Raw genomic sequence first — 25,181 nt, forward strand, 5'->3', positions numbered from 1 at the left:
CACTCCAGCAACCCTCAGTTTGTTTCCTGAGATTAAGAATTCCTCATGTCAGTGAGGTCATATGATACATGTCTTTCTCTGATTGACTAGCGAAATAAGTCAACCATTTTTGTTATTTTAATGACACAATAAATATCCTTGTACAAAATGGCAAGTGTTTTGTGGATAGAGAGATTTAACTGAGAATTTGCTAAGTTAACTGGGTATTTCCTATATACTGGCCATGATGTAAGCCTTTCACATGGAATCCCTTATTTGATCTCACAATGTGTTGAGAAGGTGTTTCCATTTTGTAAATGAGGAAACAGACCATAGAACTGGCCAGGAGCAAGGCTGGATTTTGGACCCAGGTTACTTCACTCACATGCTCTTATGTACTGCTCTGCACCGCCTCACATATACTCTGTATGAATAGATTTCTGATTGTAGAGTTATTGACAGGTGCTACCAGATCTTAACCTCCAAAAGATTTTGCCAGTGGCAGTCCCAATAACAGTGTCTCAGAGTTCCTGCTTTCCTGTATCTGGGGCAAGTCTTGATTATCAGTCTTTTAAAACTGTTTTGCCAAAAAATTTCTTCCTGGGCATAGTACACAGGTTTCTTCTGAAGATTTTATTACTTCCTTGGGTGGGATCTACTTCTTCCTAGAGACTGTATCTTCCTGTTCCTTTATTAACTTTTTCATTGTGCTGGAGTCCATATAAGTTACATCTCGAGAAAAAGCGCCTAAGAGGTGAGCCCTTGCATGTCTAAAGTAGCTTTGTTTTGCAACTTACGTTTGATCGACTGTTTGGCTAGGTAGAGAATTGTAGATTGAAAAATAATTTTCTGTCAAGACTTTGAAAGCAGCTCAAGTATCTTCTGGCATCTGATGTTGCTAATGTAAAGTCTGATAACCCATCTGACTTTGTTCCTTTTTATATAAACTGTGCCCTGCAACCCTGCCTTCCTCCATACCTCCATACCTGCTGCACACCCATATGCATACACACTCTGGATACTTTTAGGATCTTAATGTTCTTGGTGTTACAGAGTGGTAAAATTTTATGTCTGTATCTAGATTTTTAATTGTTCTCCTTGGTACTTTCAATTTTGACATCTCTTTTAAGCTCTAGGAAATTTTTTTCTTTCTAAATATTTTATTCCTTTTCCTTTTCTGTTTCTCCAATACCTTTTATTGGATTTTGGATCTTCTGTATTGGTCTTCTGTATTTCCCCTCCCCTCTTTTTTTTGTGTGTGTGTTTGTATCCTATCTTTTTAATTGAACATATGCCACTGACTGTTACGATGGGGATTTTCTCAATGCTAGAATGAAGAGCTCTTCAGTCTTGGTGACAGATTTCTATACTGACTGCTCTTGTTCTTCCCAGACAGTGCTCCCACTTATTTCATGAGATCCTTCCAATAGTTTACCTGGGGGGAAATACCTGGATTCATGCCCTTCTGTATTTGGAGATAGGGGATGTGGGGTCAAGGTCAACTGGGTTGCATATAGACCTTTAATCCCTTTCTTTTTAGCCCTTCTTCCGTCTTCTGTCTTCTACCACCTCTGAGCTTCTCCGGACCCATCTGGGCAAGTCAGCTCCCTCTTCTGATGGGCTCCCTCCACATACATTCTAAGTGGTGACACCCTCTACTATCCCGTTAGTCCCATCTTTTGGAAATTCCTGGAAATTGCTGCTGCCGCTTTCCTCTCCCATCCTCTTGGAGGATTTATACTTTGATTTTATTTTTTTAAACATGAACTATTTTGAGCATACAGAAAAATAGAGAAAATAATTTAACCCCTGTTTGAGTGGACATTTGTCCTGCTTTTTTGGGTAGCTAGCACTGCTTGAACATCCACTCTGGTGACATACCACTCAATGGATCTTATCTCACCGAGGGGAAGACTAAAACATAATTTCCAAAATTTCCTTGTAGCTGGGGGCTCAGACAGGCATCCTAGGTCACCAGTTAGACATACTTGTATGAAATTTGGAAGTGACACCATGAAGACAGCGTGGCACATGGGATCCATTTTGTTAGGGGAGCAGGGACTCGTGGCTTTCCAGGCAGCAGTGGTGCAGTGGGCTATGCCCAGCAATCCTTCCCCTTGCAGCTGCTCTGGTGTAATGGCACTTTTCAGAGTCGTGTAACCAGATTTCCAAGCCTGAGCCCATTTGTGAGCCATTTGTTCTTTGCTTAAACCGGCTAGAGCAGATCCTGTTTGCAGCCAAGAATGTTGACATATAGTCACTACCCAAATTTAACCATTGTTAACCTTTTCCCTATTTATTTCAGATTCTTCTTTTTAAATAAACAAAAAGCTACCTATCCATTGAACATCTCCCTCTTGTCATTTCCTTCCAAGAACTACTGTCTTTTTCATGCATACCCTTACCCTTCATGATTTGCAATGTATCGTATCCTCTATGTTTTAAACTAAACATAATTGGCTTCATGATACATATCCTTTTAAAGTTTATTGCTCAAGCATTTTGTTTTCACATTTAACATGTTGATATGTGTAGAGCTAGTTTACGTGTAGAATTGGTTGATACATGTACTATTCCATTGTATGATTAATCCCACCATTAATTCATTTCTCTTGTTGATGGCCATTGAAGATGGCCTTGACTTTTTAGGTTTTTTTTTAAGATTTTATTTCCAAGTAATCTCTGCACCCAACATGGGGTCAAACCCACAACCCTGAGATAAAGAGTCACATGCTCCACACACTGAGCCTACCTGGTGCTCCTTTACTTTTTAGCATTACAAAAGGAAAACGTTCTTGTGTATGTTTCTTTGTTTACACATTTGACAGTATCTCTAGGATATGTACCTAGAAGCGGGACATGCATCTTCTACTTTACTAAATGTTATTAGTTACCACAATAGTTGTAGCAGTTTACTCCCTATCAGCAGTGGTGGTTCTGTTCCCCCTCTCCCTCACAAACACTTCTCATTATCTGACATTCAGGTTGGTTGGATATGCCTGATCCTGTCATTTAATCAGTTTGTTTAATACTGAACATGCAGTGACAATGAGTGTCTTTTCATATGTTTTTTATCCAAGAAGTTTTCCTCTCCTGTGAGTTACCAGTTTATAGCCACCCCCCCCCCTTTTTTTGTAAAGGGGATCTTTGGTCCTGTTCACAGGAGTTCTTTATATATTCAGAAAGTTAAACCTTTGTTACTGTAAATATCTTCTCTGGTCTGGCTTACCTTTTAACTTTGTGCTGTCTTTACTTTTAATGTGGTTGAAATTATCCATTTTTTTTCCTTTATGATTTGTATGTGCTTAAGAAATTCGGTAAAGCCTTTTCTAAGTTGAAGTAGCACTGGGTGTTGTAGTTAGTGATGAATCACTAAATTCTACCCCTGAAACTAGTATTACACTGGATGTTAACTAACTGTAATTTAAGTAATTCAGAGTTCTGGTAGGGTGAGTCCTTCCTTATTCTTCTTTTTCAACATTATAGTGGTTATTGGATCATCTTGTCAACTTCTGAGCCACTTGTTTTAAAATCTGCTTTTCTGATACTGAAATTTTTCCATGAGGTTTCTTTAGGATATGGTAAATATTTTTTCATTCCTTTCAGCTTTTCGTGTCATTATGTGTTAGGTTTTCTCTTTAAAAAAGCATAGAGGAATCTTTTTTTTCTCCCTTTAAATCCATGCTCCTGCAATGATTGTGGATTTGACAATTTCTGCTGTAATTAAATCAGTATTTGCTTATATTTTAAGACTGTAGTGTTAGCACCCTGTGTTCTGGTTTGGGGTTTTGATAACTTGCCGGCAAATTTTTTTTTTTATCATTAAATAAGGATCCTCTGTATCCCTCATAATGATTTCATCCCCTTTAATCTGGTTTCCTTAATTTATTTTTTCTTTTATCTGGTTCTGTTATTACCTTGGGTTTTTGTTAGTATTTTCCTGGTATTTGTCTTTCTGTCCTGTTACTCTCGCCTTTTTTTTTTTTTTTTGGTCATTATGTTTCAGGTCTCTTTTGCAAACAGTATGAAACTGTCATTTTCTTTTAAAACTGAGTCTTGGAATTAGTCTTTTAATAGATAAGTTTTAATGCATGTATATTTTACAATGATTCTCATTTCTTTACATTATTTCATTATTCTTGTTTTTTGTCAAGTATTTGATCTGATTTTCCTTATTTTTTCTTTTTCCTTTCTAAGAGTCTCTCTCTCTCTCTCTCTTTCTTTCTTTCTAAATTTTTTTTTGGAGAGAGAAAGTGTGAGCGGGGTGGGTGGGGGTTGAAGCAGAGAGAGGAAGAGAGAATCCTAAGCAGGCTTCATGCTCAGTGCTGAGCGCGACATTGGGCTGGATCTCACCACCCTGAGATCATGACCTGAGCCCAAACCAAGATTCAGATGCTTAAGTGACTGAGTCACTCAAGCGCCCCCTCCTTTCTGTTTTACAAGTTACACATTTTATCTCTATTCTTTCAGTATATAGTATTCCATGTACAGGTGTACCATTATTTAGTCACTCCCTATTGATGGCTGATTTTTAATTTTTGCTATTAAAGTAATGCTACAATTAGTAACTTGTATATATGATTGTACACATGTGCTTGTAGATCTATAATATAAATTTTAAAAAATTTATTTTAAAGATTTATTAATTTCAGAGAGAGAGAGAGAGCATGAGTGGGAGAGGCAGAGGGAGAGAGAGAATCGCAAGTGGACCCTGTGCTGAGTGAGGAGCTAGACACCGGGCTTGATTGCACAACCATGAGATCGTGATGCGAGCTGAAACCAAGAGTTGGGCCAGTGCTTAACCAACTGCAGCACCCAGGCACCCCTATTTTATGTATTATTTTTAAAGATTTTGTTTATTTATTTGAGAGAGAGAACAAGTAGGGGGAAGAGCAGAGGGAGAGGGGCAAGCAGACTTTGTCTGAGCATGGAGCCTATCGTGGGGCTCGATACCACAACCCTGAGATCATGACTGAGCTGAAATCAAGAGTCTGCCACTTAACTGAGCCACCCAGGTGCCCCTGAAATATAAATTCTTATAGGTGATCCTGTTGATCAAAGATTATGTGCATTTTAACTTTTGATAGTATAGATAACATCCTCTTAAAGATAAATTTATCCATGAGCAGATTTAAGGTTTCATACATGGTTTCATATGTTGAAAGAAAGGGAAAATAGGGAAAAGTTTTAGGAGAGGTTACTACTACAATATTATTTCTAAGGGATCTCCAAGTTGGGTGTTATTGTCAAACCTGCCTGTAGAGATTAAAAGGACACATTTTTGGGGCGCCTGGGTGGCTCAGTCATTAAGCGTCTGCCTTCGGCTCAGGTCATGATCCCGGGGTCCTGGGATCGAGCCCCGCATCGGGCTCCCTGCTCAGCGGGAAGCCTGCTTCTCCCTCTCCCACTCCCCCTGCTTCTGTTCCCTCTCTTGCTGTGTCTCTCTCTGTCAAATAAACAAATAAAATCTTAAAAAAAATAAAAGGACACATTTTCATATATATTTTTCATATATATTTTTTCAATAATGGAATTTATTAAAATGAATATGGAGATGGTCTTGATATGCAGAACTTAGAAAAAGCCAAATTGATGCTTGAGCTGTCTGTAACGAGTCCCTACAGGTCAACTTGAAAAACAGTCCCTCTAGTCAAGACAAGTACATATGCCAGGTACAGATAGTCTCTGACATCAGAACAGGCTGTATTTTCAAAGTCATTGAAGACTTGGATACATTTTCCCATTCCACTCAAGCAACTGTGAGCAAGGCCCTGAGCTGAATGGGATACAGGAAAGTATAAAATGGTATTTCTTTCCTACAGGAGCTCATGATCTAGAAGAGAGGACAACATGTATGCAAATAACAAATGTGGGGCACAGCGTGAAGCACTTTTAGAGGAGAGCCACAAACTGTACTTTGGGAGAACAGAGGAGAAAGGTCACTCCGGGTGCAACCCTTTTCCGCACTCTTTTCCTATGTGCTAGGCACAGGCTAGAGGATCCGAAATCGTTGAGCTGTCAGCATTTGGGAGAGGGTAGGATTTTCCTAAGTGAAGACTGAATATCCTGACTGGTGAAGCTTTGGCAGCACAGAGTGAGTTAAGATGGCGGTGACATTTTGTGATTGTTTCGTTAGTCAACCCACTCTTTCCGAGGCAGGAACTGGCACCCAATCCCTTCACTGACCTTCCCTAATGACTGCTCTAAGCAGCAGCTGATAGTTTGGGCATGGCTAGTCCAAGGTCGTTGATGCTTTTGGTGGGAAGGGACAATGGGACCTGAAATTTAATGTCTGCTTATCTCCCAAAGAGATCAAAGATCGGGCACCTCATCACTCCACCGACGTGGCGGAACCTCTCATTACAGGGAATAAACTGTGTGAACAGTACACACATACAGAATTGCATCTGTATGTTGCAGGATTTCTGCTGGGCGCCATTCCTAGTTGCCATATCAGCGGTAGTGGAGGGTAACCAGCCACTGTTTCTCAGAGTTGGTTTATGAACTGTTTGCATCTGGATCACTTGGTTAGCCTGGTAAAAAGGTAATTTCCTGAGCTCCATTACAGAATCAGAAGCTCTGCGGTGGGAGCCTGGGAGCCTGCACCTTGACCCATTTCCAAAGTTAAGAATCACTGCCCTAGCTCTTCAGTTATATGTAAAAAACAAATGACTGAAAAATTCAGTCATTTGTTTGCTGTAATGACCTTTTATTTACTAAAAATCACCTCTTTGAGCCTATGGGTATAGAGTGAAATGTTCACTATATTTAAACTTAAGTTGTTTTGACAGTTGACCTTGGAATAATAATGGTATGATTAAGTCAGTAAACATTTGTGTAAGATAGAAATCTGCAAGACAGTGGATTGGCCCTCAAGGATATACCTTTTCTAGTGCAGTCGTTTACACACCACAACAAATTATGATGCAGTGTTTTAGACCCAGTGACCTGGGAAATCCCTGAGTCCTGCAAAGAAGCACTGAAGAGGGGTATTTGAGAAATCTATCTAAAACAAATCCATTACTCGAGCAGTTAGGAATATATGTGTTAAGCAGGTGAACACTTAGATCTGTTATAATAGTAGCAGAAAAACCCAAACCCTCTATATGTACATTATTTCCTTATCCTTACTGCCAGGAGAGAATTTAAAGTCCAAAGTGGAAAGCTGAACACTTATGTGCAAGTTTTACCGTTGATTTCACTGTTTCCTAGTCAATATTACCTGAAAACCACCTAATGCGTCAACTTCTTTTGAGTGCTTCCCATTTACAGACTTAATAATTTTATTCAAGCTCTTTTACTTCTTCAGAAGTTTTCCCCACTTCCTTTAATCAAAGTACTGGTCATCTCTTTATTTTGGGAAAAATTCTAATACTCCATGTTTTCTCTATATTTTTCAATTCCGACTTCATTTCTTCCCCCCCATTCTTTTTTTTTTTTTTTTTTTAGCTACTGAGTCTTACTGCTGAGAGTGAATAGTCTCTAATTCAGCAAGTTTCTAGGGAAGTGGGTCAGATCCTAGGCAACCCTCTTAATATTCAAGTGTTGTGTTTTTTTTTTTTTTTTTAAAGAAACCATGTCCTGCATGATGTCATGCTTCACTCAGTTCAGCCTTCTGTGTACAAAATCGGGTTCCTTTTACCTTCTCCATCTGCCACATCACCCACTTTGACTTCAGCCACCCTGAGTTTGTCACTTCAAAACACACACACACTTCCTTGCTACTTACCCCTTTCTCCAACCTAAACACACACCCAATCTTACGCCAAGAATTTTTGGCACGGCTGAGCCTATCGGTCAGGAAGGCTCCATCTAAGATGGAGCGATCAGGAGCTAGCAGCCTACGAGTGCTGGGCATCAGAGAAAACCCAGCGCCCCCGGAAGATCTCGCTTTTCTGGGTTGTCACCATGGGATTATGGCTAGGTTGGAGCTAATGTGCCCTCGGGGAGATGTGCTACGGGAGCCCATTTGATTTAATAACTGAAATCTAGAAGTGTTAAAGCCAGTGTTCATTTAACACCGTAATGCATAATAGTGCTCTTTACACGCACTATTTCCCTCGAGCTAACCGTCCTTCTGAAATAGAGTCATCATTTCACTGGTGAGAAAATTTAGGCTTACAGAGATTAAGGAACTCACCCAAGTTTCATGTACTCTAGCGCTCTTCAAATAAAGCATTTCACAGCACGGTTTTTCTTTTCTTTTTTTAAGATTTTATTTACTTAGCGTAAGCAGGGGGAGGGGCAGTGGGGGAGAGAGAGAGACAATCTTCCACCTGACTCTGTGCTGAGCACAAGCCTGACGTGGGACTGGATCCCAGAACCCTGAGATCATGACCGGAGCCAAAACCAAGAGTGGGACGCTTCACCAACTGAGCCACCCAGGGGCCCCTCCCGGCAGAGTTTTTCTTAAGCTTTTTGATGTTCATAGCTTCCTTATAACAGCAGGAAGGTAATACTAGATCAGTCTACTCCAGGCCTCACATTCTGAATGTAGGCAGCAAGCAGGGTTTTGGAGAATTGGGACTCAAAACAAGGACTCCTCTCAGAGGTGAGCAGTGCAAATAAAATGCATAGTCTGAAGAAACTCCCTTCAATGCGATGTGCCTACTTTGGGGCTCCTCGGAGCCAAATGCTCATTTCAAGGGTTAAGAGGAGAAATTTATCTTGGCAGCACACAACTTGAACACAAATGTGGGCCAGGCCGAGGGGATGCCCTGAGATGAGAATACCATGTCCTGAGGGTCAGGACCATTCCCCCTGGTATTCTCATAATTTCTTCCCATTGTTTTTTTTGGGGGGGGGTTGTTTTTTGCATAAATGATTTCTGAAATTACAGTTTGTACTTTGCAAAAGATAAAAGGCCGTAACAAATTATTTTAAATCAACTAAGTGACTAAAAGAGGTTTATTTGGTTACAGTGTGTAACTGACAAAATGTTGAAAAGAGTTGCTAATACAAGTATACACTAAATATGCCAACAATTACAATTAACTATTTATTTGTAAATGATATAGTCAATTATGGAAAAAAAAACTGCAGAGAAATCCAAACCTGAAAAATTCTGTAAATCAAATCATTAGCTTTTCTCTAACAAAGTGTGTGTGGGGGGGGCTAGTTCTTGGATGAATTTTACTATAACATTAATGTGACTTTCTATTTTACAAAATAGTTCTATTGCACATAAACCTCACACCGACCTTGTAAAGTATTAGCCCCGTCCTGGGGGCAAATCCTGACACAGGCTTTGAGAGGAAAAGTGGATTCTTTGACCCCCACGACATAATTATGTGGCCAAGTCATTAAACTTGAACCTAGATTTGGAACTTAATTTCAAATATGAAATTTTTTTTTATTAAGCCTTTGTATCTTGTAGGGAAAAGGGAGGGGTTATCTCTCAGACATCATTTACCATGCTAATTGGTAAAAATATTTCATTTCTAAAAAACACTCATTGTCATAGCCTTATAATTCCCCCTTAAGATTCAGATAAAAGTGCTAACCTCAAACTAAAGTTGTCTGAATAGAAAATTGCAAAACGAAGGAAAAAACATGCCAATTTATAAATCTGTTTAAAACTGTTGCTGGACCATCCCTGATGTAACTAGAGGGTCCTTCTAATTTTTAACTACGAAGATATTCTAGAAATTTGTTTCAGAATGTGTTTAGTCCATATTTCTTTCAGTTGAGTTATGAAAAGTGCTTCTGAACAGTAACAACACACCATAACTTTGAATCAAAAACGACGCAAATACGTTTTCCACTAAAGATCCAAACAAAGATGTGGGCTTGAAGATTCGCGTAAAAGTGTTTGCATTCAGAATGCTGCTGATAAATCTTTCAAATGACCTAACTCTCTTAAAAACCGAAGGCGGAACATCTTGGTGACCAGATTATGATTAACAAAAATAATAAAGGCTGAAGTCTTAAGTTTATCCAGCAGGGTGACTGATTCTTCTTTGTCATCCTTCCACGGCAGCAATTTGTTCCAGTGAATGCTAGTAACAGGCATCATACCCTGTTAATGCTAACATGTAGGAGTCAGTCGGAGGTAAAAACCCCTATCACGATTAGCATTAACAGCATACAGCCTACAGCAAGCCTCCAGCATTCAGAGGATGAGGCATAAAGAATTTAAACCACAGATTTCCCCTTCCTGGTCTGCGCCACCTGCAAGAGAGAGAGAGATGGTTGTGTGTGCACATGTAGTCATAAAGCTGGAGTGAGGGAATATAAATCTGAAAGCAAAAACAGTCTTTATTTTCCTCTTAAGAGAGAGTGAGCTCATTAAATCCCAGGAAGTGATTTGTTGAAAAGGGTAGAGAAATTGGCGATTAAAAGACATTTTTACCTTTAAGTGTATCTGAGGACTATTTTTAAATTTATATTTTAAATTCTGAATTATTTATGTATATGTATCGTCTTCTTTTAAAACAAAACCAAAACAACTCTTCAAAGTCGCCACATGCTAAAATGTAAAGAGGCGATCTTGAGTTCTGACAGTACTACCTTTTTTGATTTAAGTTTTACCTGGGAACTAGATCATTTAAGTAAAAGGCCAAAATAATTCAAAGTAGTGTTTTATGATTTGTGAAAATTAAACCTGAATTCACCTGGTTTATAAAGGTCAAAGTTGGACTAGATTTTTATTCTGTAGTATACAGTTGAGTCTTTACCTTTATTTTTTTTTTTTTTTCAAGAGGTATGGTACACACAATGGGGGTCTCTTCTATAAATGAATCCACCATTAAATGGCCCCATCTGCTCTTTAGAGATTCCTGTGGGGAAAGCACCACCCAGTGGCTTTGGTTTTGATCTACATAAAGGAAGTATGACTTAAAAAGTGATGTTTCTCAAGCTTCTTGTCTTCAGCAAGGAGTGGATTAAGAAAAAAGAAAAAGATGAATTTGCTACTTCCTGTTAGAGTCTGATTTTACTCTCTCAGATAAAGTGACATTTCTCCCACAAGCTTCTGGTTTCAGTGTTACTATAGCAGAACCTAGAAGTTAGAGTACCATTCAAGTATGTGGTCTCGTCAGTACAAGAGGGGAATCACCTTCTCTTTTATTTAATCATGAAACCAGCTAGATGTAAAACTGTGATTAAGTTCAAAAGAAATTATAAAGTTAAAAATTCCCCAATGAACGTATTTTGACAGGGCAGAATACCGTGGTTTGGAAATTTCCAAACCAAGGAAATATATCATTCTTACTGATAGTAATTTTTTTCTTACCTTTGCTGTTTTTTTGAGATGAATTAAAGATGAAGAGCTTTGAATTAAATGATGTCAGTTGAGGATTTTAATACCTTTTACAGATTTTTCACTCAATAAAGATTGTAAAAATAACTTTTTCCCCCTAGCCACAGTGCCTTAGATATAGTAAATACTCCATATGTATTAATATCCTTATGCTGGTTCCTCCCCAACCAATATAGTTCAACCCTTTTTTAACGAGCTATGTCTAATTCGTACTGAAAGTAAATTACTTGCCTACTATTCTACCCATACATTTTTCTCCTGTTCTTTAAAGATGACATCTGAATACAAGTATTAAAAAAATACATTTAGTATGATAATTGGATTGTTTTTGTCTTTCATCTTTTTCCACAAATTGCCTGATTGGAGTGCTCAGGAAAGTGACAAATGTTTTTCACAATGTGCTATATACTAAACATGCTAACAGCTTTTGTTTTATTGGCTCAAACTCTGAAGGTATGCTGAAATGAAGTGTCATGCAGGTCCTCTTTTGATCTCAGTGCTCAAAGAGAAACTGTGGTACCGTGTGTTTGGATGAACTTCTCAGGCATGATGAACTCCTAAAAGCGCAGAGAATGAACAGTCTGTCTGACTCCACTGCACAATCTTAAATCTCATTAAAAACATGAGAGATGAAAAAAAACCCAATAAACAGAAGAAAGGAGAAAATATCCTAGAAGAGCTTTTTAAGAAGTATATTCAGTAGACTTGTAGACATTAGATTGGCCAGAGGCCCATTAGTGTTGAAGTTGAGCTCACTTTCAGTGTTTTTAACTAGGCTTGTCAACCAAGTTAACCAACAACAGAATTGCTATGCGTCTGAGCAGAAACTAGTGATCACAGACAACAAAGGCTGGGCTAAGAGCCAAGACATTGGGCAGAAGATGCTGTCATGAGGCAGTGAGGGATGAATACAGCCACCCCACTGGTAGAGTGGCAAGGGACGAACTGGACACAATTCTAGACCCAGCAATCAACAGTCAATAGCTGCTAAGCATTTGATAAGCACGTCACAAGCATAATTTGCAATGTTTGGCAATACGAGAGAAATTTCTCTGGATCACACAATATAAATTAGAACAGGAGTCTTGACAAGAGTGGTTCTGAAGACCTGCTTCAAAGCCCCTCACTCTGCAATACTTTTAGGCTCACAGCCACTGTCAAGATAAGCTTTACTATTGCACAATTCTTTTCAATAGCTGAAGATAGGTTCCAGGTTAGTACTTCAAAGTAATCGAATGTCAAAACCACCCCTTTTCACCTTGGATAAAAATCTACCAAGATGAAGCCCTAGATATATACTAGATAAATAAGACTACCAGGTACCTTTCATCATATGGCAGGACTATTTTTCCTCTGGTAGTAAGAACTGAAAGGAGCATTCTGGGAAAATTTTCCTCAAATTAAGCTTTTCTAAAGGATGATTTTTTTTTTTTTCTTAAAGTAAGCTCTGCACCCAACGTGGGGCTCAAAGTCACAATGCCAAGATCAAGAGGTGCATGCTCTACCAACTAAGCCAGCCAAGTACCCCACTCCTTTAATTCTTACCTTACTGATTTGCCAGGAAAGATGGTATCAGCTATATATTCAGAACAGAATATGTCCTAAGTTTGTCACTAAGGATCTCTTTTCATAATGAATCATAAGTTATGTCCTTCCACAATTTTATGTCTCTGTATTTTCCCATTTTTCTTATTCCTAGCACCAACTACTTAATATTTGCATACCAAAAGAAGTGCATGCCATAACATTTTCTTTTAAAAAAGTCACAGTGGTTGAATCTCATAACTAAGCCATCATGAGTTTTTTCATCCTGAAACATGCAAATACTTGGAAACTATTAATCTGTTGTTACGAAGTGAATGTACATGAATTTCTGCTGAAAGGCATGATCCTATGTTGATGTAGCAGTACAAATTCTCATCCAAAGCCATTTTAATGGGTGAAAAGTAATTATGCTTTTGAAAATTAAAATGGTTAAATTCAGATAATTTAAGTATTCCCTACATTTATTTAATTTTCTTATATACCAGTCAAAACCATAATCATTAAAATGGAATTCAATGTTGATCCCTCTTTGGATCCAATCACTCAAAGTGACTAGTGACTGATTGCCTAAGGAAGCATTATCTGGTGTTCCCAATGGAAGTTACTCTGATTCCCTATATTCTGAAGTTGCTGTTTTGGCTCAGGTCATGAAAGTAGGCAGTGAAGATTAAGGCAGGTATGTGAAAATTCTGTTGAATTTTCAAGATCCTGAGAAAATCTGGACCTGTCATGGTTAATCTTTGGAATGACAATTTTCTTGATTACTATTTTGACCTAAGGTCAAAAGATGAAGGTGGCTGCAGGCATGATTTCTCAAAGACCTGCCCCTCTAAAAATTCTACATCTGCTAGTGCTTCCCTAACCTTCCACTTAGTCTGAATTTCTCACCGCTAGAACCATCTCCTTTCGGTGGGAGAAGTGAGGTGGCAGGTAAGGTTTAGGTGAGCTGTTGTTGAAATGGAAAGAAGTTATCTGGAGAGGGAGGAAAAGGTTGAGTTGAAGCCCCTCCCATTGGCACTTTGACTTCGACTTAGTAGGTTAGTTAGCTAGTCATCTTTGAAAGCAGAGATAAAGGAATGAGGAGAGAGGACTCAGGGTGGGAAAGTTTTAATGGGGATAAAGAATGATTTAGAGGAGAGATGAGAATATACTCCAAATATTTCAAGAGCTTATCCTTTCCATGTCTAGCCTAGAACAGTCACAGATTATTTAAAATAGTATCACCTGAGTTTTAGTTCAGTCCTCTGTGTTTGAACTTCCTACATGGTCTAAAATCTCCTAAAAAGTGTATTCTTTCAGTAATTCTTCATAAAGACCTTTAGTATTGTGACAAAAAGAAATATTCAAGTGACTGGGTTTCTAAACTGTTTATTTGTGTGAATTTTTTTATCACGTTTTCTGTAGAATATGGTTATTCTGTGTCACATCTCGGTAGCTGATTTTTAAGATTTTATTTATTTGAGAGATCGAGCGAGAGAGAGAGAGAGAGAGAGAGAGAGTACACCAGCAGGGGGAAGGACAGAGGGAGAGGGAGAAGCAGGCTCCCCGCTGAGCAGGGAGCCCAACTTGGGGCTCGATCCCAGGACTCCGGGATCATGACCCGAGCTGAAGGCAGACACTTAACGACTGAGCCACCCAGGTGCCCTGTCAGTAACTGGTTTTAAAGTTAAGTCAACTTCGGTGCTGTCAGGAATTGGAGCAAAGAATATTATGTTTCTCTTGAATTCACCCGAGTTCCAACAGTAAAAAGGGGTTGCTTGAGATGGTAAGTAACTGGGATCATGTCTTCAAAAGCACACAAATGCATCTTCTAAAAGTAAAATGGATTGTTCTGTCAGAATCACCCATATCCTGACCTCTTGGTGAATGGTAAGATTACTTTTTATATCATTAACTTTTTTCTTACATTTAAGAAAAATTCCCTGTATAGTCCATTGCTGGGGAAAAAATGATCAACTCTCTATGTCATCTACTTTCACAAAAATCTAACATCCTTTGATAGTTCTAATTAGGAATTCTTTAATGAAAATACCTATTATTTCTAAATTAAGAGCTCCTGTTGAAAAGACTGGTTTGCACATGAGACAGCTTTAATACAACATACCCTTCTGTATTTTGAAATACAGAAAATGAATATTTTTAAAGATATATGCCAGTAATGATATTAACACATAAAACTAAGTGTGACATACTTATGAACTGTCTCAGAAGAAAGCCAATGTGGAATTCACAAGATCACTATGGAAACATCATATTGAGCGGCCGTTTAACCGAATGTACAAATGAGAAAGAATCTGGACCATACAGGCTTATTCTGCTTTTCCCACTTTTAAAACCAGGAAGTTTTTACCGAAACCACTTGTGGATCTTATGTACAAGCTAAGCGGCCTTCCCAGTACATTTATTGCAGACAGTGATTAACACCTTCACTTTTCAGATAAGAATGTGGGAAAAAACAGGTTAGAAGTATTTGCCCCCAGAGCCAGGAGGGCCAGAGCCAGCCAGAGTGCAGCCCCCCATCCTGAACCAGAGTGTCACGGGGGGGGTCTTCCTCAACACCCCAACCTTACACCAGCTCAGCTGCCGGCCCCAAACTTGGGGAAAATGTTATCAAACAAACATGGATAAAAACAAGGGCAGGAAGGAGAGAGCTCAGGGGGGAGATGGACTCTTTTGCTCTAAATCATGGCCATTCATTCTTCTTTCACAAGTTCTCAGAAGGTTTTCCACATGCCTAACCAGATAAACTTTTTAATATTATATTTCCATAAGAGAATTGTAATCATAACTTTCTTATTTTTGGTTTATAATTTATTTTCAATACCCTTCCCACGCCCCTATCCCCAGCTCCCCGAGGGAAAAAGGAAACATGATGGCAGTTATCAACTCTGGAGTGCTCTGTCATCCTTTGAAGAGTTACCTTTTCTGGAGACCACCTCCGCCTCCTCCACTTGAGTTCAGTGTTTATTCTCAACACGGAATTTCAGTACAGTGCCTCCTTTTGAACTCACTATGGCTAACCTGTTTGTCTGTTACATGTGCTGGGCCCATATGGCTGGCATCCTAGGAAAAGTCCTCTTTTCTATTTCTACAAGCCACAGTTTACATTTCTTTATTTCTACACACCATCATGGCCCCAAACAAGGATGAATTTGTGTACTGGGAACTATGTCAGACAAACTGAGCAAGTTCTGGGAACAAAAGGTTTGGTTTTGCCTGCTTAAAAGTTTTCTTACGATGTATGGGAATACCCTGTTACAAGGCAAATACCCTACCGTTTATTACTACACCTCCACAGTGTTATACTCAGTGTCTTAAACACGCCAAATGAGGGTCGTGTCTGGTGCTCCTCGAGATGTCGTCTCTAGATGTAATGTCCCATGTACACTCAGGCACTGTCTACCTACTGAAATTGCTCCTCAGCTATGGACTTGCTCATCTTGCCTTATTTCTGTCTCACAGACAGCAAACTCCTGGAGGCGGGGCTCTCTTCAGCTCCTGGTGTGACCCTCTCTCTCTGCCTCCCCCAAGTCCTGGCTCTGACTTCGGTCACAGCTGCCTTCACACCATGCTGTGATTTTCTCTTGTCTCTTCCCCGGCGCTGCGGTGTACGTGAGGGCAGAGACTGGGTCCTACCTCAGTGCTTGCTACACGACTGACACTCAGTAAATGCTGTGAGTAAACACTTGAGGTACTTCCAAGGCATTTCTGTCTGCACAACTGGCTTGGCTCTGGCACTGGAGCATTTCAGGGAGATTGAACTAATATGCAGATTTCGGGAGAATTAGTGTCATAGAAGCTTATAAATGTGGAAATACATCAATGAGGTCTGGTGCTATTCCACATTAGTAACAGACTGCTTACATTTAGGGGATTCCAGGCTTGGATCTCATTCCATAAAGTATGATCACTGTAGGATGAAGCTGGAGAATACTACCAGAAATAGTCATGTGAAGTTATGGGTAAAAATTAGGTTCTTGTTTTTTAAAACCACCCTTGGATGTCATAATATGTGTTTTCATTTCATCGTGGAGGAGTGTGCTCTTATTCTTAGGTGATATGTGTCCAAGCACTTAGAGGTGAGACGCCAGAGGTGATACAGACATCGACCTAGAGAGACAGACAGATGTATAGGGACAGAGAGAAAGAAGGCAGATGTGACAAACGTTGTGAGTCTAAGTGGAAGGTCTCGGAGTGTTCCTGCTCTGTTGTGTTCAAACCTGCCTGCGTTCCATTCTTGACCCCAGCAATGTTCCTAGCTGTGTGACATTTGGCAACTTAACTAAACTCTTTAAGTCTTAGTTGCTTCTTTATTTTTTATTTATTTTTTTTTTAAAGATTTTATTTATTTATTTGAGATAGAGAGAATGAGAGATAGAGAGCACGAGAGGGAAGAGGGTCAGAGGGAGAAGCAGACTCCCCACTGAGCAGGGAGCCCGATGCGGGACTCGATCCCGGGACTCCAGAATCATAACCTGAGCCGAAGGCAGTCGCTCAACCAACTGAGCCACCCAGGCGCCCCAGTCTTAGTTGCTTCTTTAAAAATGGAGACAGTGCTAGAACTTACTCAGAAGGTCGCTGTGAGGATGAAATGACACAATGAAGGTGAAACATTGAGGGTGTGTGGTAGGCTCATAATCAAGGCTCAGGGGATGTTAAGTTGCGGTAGTAGCGGCATCAGTCATGAATCCCTGCTGAGGACCTGAAGGTACCTGTCCAGCTACCACCTGTTGCACTTGTCATTTGAAAAGTACAAGATACATTTACAACTGTATGACTGAACCATTACGTAAATCAGAGGTTATCAACAAACACATGCAAGTCAAGTGAAAATAATTCTTTGGTGTCCTAATCTCCGAATCATAAAGGTACATCAAAATGTTTCCTTAGGAATTTTCTGAAGTGTCTTATTAGTTTTTCTTTGGGTTAAGGAGGAAAAAAAAAAAAAAAACATGTGTTATGAAACTCTTAAAAACTCATTACAACCAAACAAGTGTTTACCTTGTCCAGAACGTCTAGAGACCATTTTGTACGTATACCCTTTACTTTCTCAAATTGTCTTTGTATCTCCCTTTCCAAATTGGTTTCTTGAAATTTGCAAGATCATCCATGCATACAAATGAATTGCAAACATTTATATGGGTCTCTGGGCCAGACACGAGTTGGACTTCTTATTCCTCAGAATGGCCTTGGGAATGAGTTTCATCATCTTCCCCACTGATCCCCGGTGGCCCTGAGGCTCAGGCAGGGGCAGTCATTTGCCCCAGGTTGGAGAATGGGTAGGCAGGGGCACTGCTAGGAGACAAACTCGAGCAGTCTGGCTCCAGCGTCCACACTCTGAATCACTCTGATGGCCCGATGGTGGTGGAGCAACATAAAGGAACACTGCATCTGGTCAGGACAGCCAGGGACTTCCACTGGGTATAGAACATTCTCATTACGGAGAATTACACAAATGTCATCGTCGGATGTCATTTGCCTTACCAGCCCCACAATTTCATTAAATCAGCTGTTTGATATTCTTCACTGATCTTTCTGCCCTTGCCTTAACCCCCATCTGCCCACATGTGGATGTTGTTTTTCAGAACTGGGTACTGAACTGGTACCAAATTGGCACAATTTGCCTTAAACCATGCCACTTGACTGATGTGAAGTCTCTTTTTTCTGGCTAGTATGTCATCGTGTGTAGGGGTGGGAAGTATGCCTTTTGGTTCACGGTTCTTCCATATTGCTGAGAGTCGTGTGAGTGAGGATGCTGAACTGCTCAGACGTGCGATGTGTTACTTTGAGGATAAGTGTGCTTTTGGCCCTGACTACTGGAAACCCAAAGACAAGACTGATGGACAGGGCTTTGGTGTTTCATGGTGGGTGAGAGTTACACAGCATTCATCAAATTAAAAGTGTTGTTTCCCTTCAGAGACTTGAGATAAAGGTAATACATTTAAGAAAGATGGAGTCAGCGCCAAGGTGGGATAAAGAGAGGCTTTTAAAATTTTAACATTTCTCCTCAAAAAAGGGTTTCACAATTTTCTTATTCTGTCCAATTTCAGCCAATTTGTGACAGCTTTGAAGTCAGTAAGATCAGTGAAAGACAACCATACATTCTCCAGTCAATGATCCTGGTACTTACTTACTCTGACTCTCTTTGAACAGAGAGGATATGAATTCACTGAGTCCAGCTGTGCCTTAGAAGATGTATGAAAGTGAAGTGAGGTGGTAGTCATGCTGGAATCATAGAATTTCTTCATCAGTTTAAGGGACTTTAGAAATGATTCAGGCCCAGCCACCCATTTTAGAGATGAGAAGAATGAGGCACAGAAATTTGCACAGAGCTGGGACGAGAATCCTACCATGGTTCTCAGGCTGGTGCCCTTCCCATAATACCAGGCTTTTGCGCCGTGGGTTGCAGGCCTACCACCAAAGCAGTAAAGCTATTAAAATCAATAGCTTCAGCTATGATTCACAGCCGGTGACTCATAAAAATGTAGAGACGCCAACTAGTCAAGGACAGAGGTGTTCTGTCTAGGTGCGAGGTAGAGTCTCCACACATCACTCTCCATCATTCAAACTATTTACTTCTACTAGGCTTAGAATAGGGATTATGAAAGTCCACCCCAAGAGAGGTCATGGCTGAGATTCAAGGAAGCCTGGAGCCCACTAACATGAATGCAAAATCGTGTGTGAGCATGCGTGTATTTTCTCTTCTTAAAATTTCTGAGCAAAGCATACACAGCTTCCATTAGATTTAAGGTAGGAAAAAAGGGACTTAAGAACTAATACTCTAAAAACCTTGATATTGAATGGCAGATCTTAGTCATGACATAAAATAGTTGATTAAAAAAAACTTTTCAAAAATTGAAATCTAGGGGGCTTTTCGGGAGTGGATTTTTTGATTCACAGAAGACTACTTTGATGAGCTACGAAGAAAGATGAAGGTTATTAATTTTCCGTGTTGGCCACTGGAAAGTAAAGAATGACAAAATTCACAGCACATCGTAACTAGTTTAAGTATTTATATCACTGCAGTTGACATGCCAATTTGTAGAGCGATGTACTGTTAGCCCTTTCCTCCGCATTTTAAGATTCATGAGGGCAGGGCTGTCCTTGTTTGGTCCCTGACGACTCCTCTCCAGCGTCCAGCCCCGTGTCTGGCACAGACAGACGTTATGATGGCCTTCCCTTGAAGGGAATGTGGCACTTAGGATTCTGACTTTTTAAAGGCCGCTAAGTTATACTTTTTACATATGATTAGTCAGGTAAAAAACAGAGTAGAACGCCACGGTTCTGCCTTGAAACGGTTCTCGGCCAGCGCTCACGTTTCTCTTTCTTGATTTGTGTGGTTAGGAAGCTCTGTCCTGTGGTCAAGGTAAGCTGACCGGCCGTGTGGGGGAACCCAGTTATAACAGGCCATTACGGAGTAGCCCGTGCAGCGGATAATTACTGAATGCACTTGGGTCCTCTGACAAAATCATGGAGGCAGCAAAGTCTGATGGAAATGAGCCTGAACTGATGGGGCTTAATGTCCCGAGTCTTCCCCCACTCCCCAACATCCCACATCTCACATCTGCGGCTAAAGGCAGGCTTTACACTAAGAACCTAATGACCTTACCAGAGAAAACACAAATTCTGTGAGCCACAAGTCCTCATGGGCAAAATGGGCATAACACCACCTACCCTGCCAATTTCCTATCATTATGACCATCAAATGAGACAATGCGCAGGAAATTGCCTTGTCAACTTTTTAGCGTATATTCCTGTTTGTTCACACAGATAAGCAATTAAATATACATACCCATTTTGAAAAGATCAGTTCTAGGGTTATTAAAAGTTTGGCTGCTCTAGTTCATTTAGATTATACATTATGTTAAAGCCATACAAAAGAGGCACTTCTTCAGGGGGATGAATGGACATAATGAGTGACTTGGGCTTTGAAATAGCTACATAACATTATGTAAACAGTCTGTCTCCACTTAACCTCATCTATTTGACACAAAATGTAAATTAAATTATGACCATCATTAGATACTGTTGGCCTCTTCAAATCATAGGGGAATCCTAGATCTGCTGTGTGGTATTGGGGAAGTAACTTCACCTCTCTGGGCCTCAAGTTCCCTCCTTTTTAAGGACTGGATTCTCATTTATATCTTTGTCAGCTGTCAGCTTCAGTAATTCTAGCTTCAATTTGATTCATATTCATCCTAATATGCCTGCTTAGGATGCTATAAAAATCAAAAGACCTGGCCCACCCTTGGGAACTGTAAAATGTGGATAGACGCCCACAGGGGTTTTAGGAGGATAAAGAAAGCTAGCCAATGTGGTGTGCCAAGAAGCTGCACCCTGGCACCACGGGGGCAAATAAATCCCAAAGTTCACTGAAGGTTCTGCTCTGGCCTCACGTCCATTAAACGACCTTGGTAACTGGTAAGTCAGGATTCTAATTTTTAGAAAACTAAGGTCTATTAGTTGCTGCTTTTCAAAAGAAAAGAAAAAGGATACGTGTTTTGAAGGCAGTCCCTTTGGCTCTAACCTTGTCCCACAAGTGTGTTTCGCACACACTCGGCCACCCCACTAGCTGAGCTCGTCCAGGGCCAGGTCCAGGGGAGCTCCTCCGCGCGCGAGGGGAACTTGGCGCAGAAGCCGCGTGCGGGTCCTCCCAGCCTCCCTTCCCCGAGCCCCCGCGCCCCCGCTCCCCAGGCTCCCACCCCGCGCGGCCTCTCCTCCGCGGCCCGGGCCCGCGGACTGCGCCCCCGGACTGGCCTCCAGCGGCCACGTGCACGCCGCCCCCGCCCCTAAGGCCGGGCGGGGGCCGTGGGACCCGCGGGCCGCCAGCGGCCCGACTCCGTGCGGAAGGGCGGGGGCAGGGTCGGCGTACCTGGCGGCCCGGGCGGCCTCCGCTGTCCCCGCGATCGCGTCTGCTCCGGTCCCGAGGCTGCAGGCGGCCCGACGTGGCCGGCCGCGCACAGGAAGCCCGCGCCAGCGAACGTGCGACCCTTTTATAACCCACTTGTGACTCATAACCGACCGGCCGCCTGTTCTGTAAAACCCCCCGCCTCGGCCCCCTCCTGCCTGTTCTTGGAACCTACAGCTTGAAAAACTTTTTTTTCTTTTTAAAGGAAAAGTCGAAAAAGTCCAGCGCCCCGAGGATTGGTGTTTTCCCCTTTCCCTTTCTCGTGGGTCATTCTCTCTGTGTGTTTTTTTCGCTCGACACCCGCCGCGTACTTTCCTGCCCCCGCGCTGCCAGGCTCGGACTCCAACCTTTGTTCTTAATGAAAAGGAAACGCATTCAAATGAGCGCTCAGTCAGCCGGAGGGGAAGTTGCTACTCTTTGCAACTGGGTGGCAGGGGTGTCTTTACAAAATCCTTGCACAGGAGAAAGAAGAGGGAGGGGAGCCTCAGAGACATAAGTGGGAGACTTTTTTTCTTCCCCACGGAATCCACCGGAGGCAGGAGGGTCCCTAACAGAGGAAGAAATGGTCAAGTGACTCCTCCATGGGACGCCTCCCCTCTTTACCCTTCAAGAGTCAAGAGTTTGGTTTGGGAGGTGCATGTGGGGTTTGAGTACAGTCGTATCGCTCACGTTTGTCCTTGGGGATGCTGGGATACAGGGCTCAAATCATCTTTCATTTTGACCTCAGCAACATTCTTTCCCTGCCCCCTTCCCACCTCCAGGACATTTTCCTGGAGCATACAAGACTTCAGTGTTTTAAAGTGTTGTCTTCATTGTCTTCCTCTTGACCTCTCCGTCCTACCAAAAGGGGGGCATTTTCCTGGAGCAGGTCATTTGACACACTGGACTGAAAGGGATAAAATAGATCTAAGGCACGTATATACTGCAAGACTGGTTGAGTAACTCATTCTTGAGCCTTGGTGTAATAAACTGTCCGACCTTGAGGAAGAAGAAAGAAATGTGAAGGAGAGGGAGGAGGTGGTCTGGTGTGGATTTAGCCTCACCACTCTGTGATTCATGCCTTTTCCTAGATAAGACAGGATCACTGCTGGATCCCAGAGCAACTCTTTTATAGTTGGGTCTCCATCCCCAGGGCAGAAGACATCTTAGAAGAGTTTGTATTAAGCGGATGTCAGAAAATTCGTTTCTGGAACTTCTGAATACATGGCAGAGCGCATAGTCCTTAACTTACAGATGGCCGGGGTTGGTTAGGAACTGGGACCATTTAAAAATTCTCTATTTTGGGGGCACCTGGGTAGCTCAGTCAGTTAAGCATCTGCCTTGGGCTCAGGTCACAGTCCCAGGGTCCTGGGATCAAACCAGGCATCAGGCTCCCTGCTCAGTGGGAAGTCTGTTTCTCCCTCTCCCTCTGCCTTCCCCCCTCATGATCTCTCTCTCATGCTCTCCCTCTCTCTCAAATAATTAAATAAAATCTGAAAAAAAAATTCTCTATTCTTAAGGCTTATATGGCCATAATGATAACAAGTAACATTTATAAAGCATTTATAAATTTACCATTGCCAGGCCATGGTCTGAAGCTCTACATGAAGGACAGAGGCACAGAGAGATCAAACACTTTGCTTTAGGTCCTAATAAGTAGCTGAGATGAAATTCAGACCCAGCTCTTCCCCGTGTGTATGGCTCCATTGTACAGCCTCCCTGCCTTCTAGCTCCACCATGCGCATCTCCAGGATCTGGAGCAGAATGGTGCAGTTGGCCGTGGGGAAAGGAACCGTGGTCCTTACCAGGGTTGGTCATACCCCTCTGCTGGTTATAGGTGCCTGCAAAGCCTTTCCAAATTTCCCTTTTCTCGTATTAGTCCTAGTTTGGGACACCCAGTAATGGTGGACAGATAAATGATTTTTGGGAGTCAAACCAATTTGCATCTCATTGTAGTTCTGGCTGTGGGACCTGGGGTTAAGTGTCCTGTGCTTCAGTTTTCTCATGTGTAAAATGAGGAGAATAGTATTTTCCATTGGGGATTGCTAGGGAGTGACTTTTGTGTCTTCCCTCCCCCCACCTGAGCCATTCATTCATATGTTGTAGCCCTAACCTGTAATGTGACTGTATTAGGAAATAGGGCCTATGAGGAGGTGACCAGGGTTAAATGAGGTCTGAAGAGTGGGGCTCTCATCCTTATAAGAAGAGGAAGATACCCAGAGTCCTGTCCACATTTGCACAAAGAGATCATGTGAGTACATAGTGGAAGGGGGGCCTCCCACAAGCCAGGAAGAGAGTTCTCACCAGAACCCTGCTTGAACTGGATCTTGGCCTTGCCAGCCTCCAAAACTGTGAGAAAATCAATGTTCGTTGTTTAAGTCACCCAGCTATGATATTTTGTTATAGCAGCTAATAAAATGATGGATTTACAAAGTGCTTGCTCCAAGTAAAAGCTTAAGAAAATAAAGGTCATTTGCTGGCATGTGTGTTGTCCCATGGATCTTGTTACGGGTTGAATTTTGTCCCCCTAAAATTTTGGTATTGAAGACCTAACCCCCAGTACCTTAGATTGTGATCTTATTTGGGAATAGGGTCATTGCAGATGTGATTAATTAAGGTGCAGTCTGAAGGTGGGCTCCTAATCCAGTAAGACTGGTGTCCTTATAAAACAAGGTTGCTGTGTGTAGAGAATGAGACACACACAGAAGGAAGATGATATGAAGAGACACAGAGAGAGCTGGCCATCTACAAGCCAAGGGCAGAGGGCGACCAGATCCTTCCCCTCACAAGGCTCAGAAGGAACCCACCCTGCCAACACCTGGATGTCCGACTTCCCCGTGAAAAGATACATTTCTTTGCAATACGGATCTGTTGTTTAAGACACCCAGTTTGTGTTACTTTGTTAGAGCAGCCCTAGCAAACGAATCCAGATGTTGCTGGTTTGGTTGGTGTCCTTAGCCCTCCTCAGGACTCCTCAGGTCCACCAGAGGCTGAACAGATCAATCCAGTGACCTCCCAGAGAAGAGTGGTGTTGATATAACTCATTGTAGATAACAATGAATAGATTGTGGCAGCAGACATAATTACATGCTAATGAAGAAGTCTGGCTAAAAGCACCGTAAGTTCATAAGATTCTGCAGAAAATTCACTAATCGCAGGGAATGTTTAGGAACAGTCTACAGTCTCTCTCCTTAAAAAATTAATCATGGAGAAAAAAATATTTCCGAGTGGCTGAGTGCCAAACTCATCTTGAAGAATATAAGAGGGACATTTCTCAGAGTGGATAATACTTTTTAGAGGGTGAGTGAAGAAATAGACCGACATTTCAGGCTTGGCCAGCTTATTTAATGTAGCACAAGGTTTCAGTTCATTCTTTACTCTGTTGGACAATAAAATGGAGATAATGCATGACTCTGTGAACTTGTGGATGCTCTCTCCCTGGGGATGAAGTGGGTTGAATTGGCTTCCTCTAGACTCCATTAGTGGCGCAACTGTAATTAATGCCCGGGG

At 41.5% G+C, this 25,181-nt stretch overlaps 1 long non-coding RNA gene across 1 annotated transcript; it reads right to left on the reverse strand.

Moving 5' to 3' along the window:
• Positions 1 to 8,867: 8,867 nt before the first annotated feature.
• Positions 8,868 to 22,005, reverse strand: LOC141372599 (uncharacterized). Its single transcript, XR_012377908.1, has 2 exons — positions 21,657 to 22,005; positions 8,868 to 10,149 (listed from the first exon to the last, which is right to left on the reverse strand). It is a non-coding gene; the product is annotated as an uncharacterized lncRNA (long non-coding RNA).
• Positions 22,006 to 25,181: the final 3,176 nt, after the last annotated feature.

The sequence above is a fragment of the Callorhinus ursinus genome, unplaced genomic scaffold (assembly GCF_003265705.2).
Source record: "Callorhinus ursinus isolate GAN/ISIS: 27379988/994484 unplaced genomic scaffold, GSC_fseal_2.0 scaffold1, whole genome shotgun sequence".
NCBI classification, from domain to species: Eukaryota; Metazoa; Chordata; class Mammalia; order Carnivora; family Otariidae; genus Callorhinus; species Callorhinus ursinus.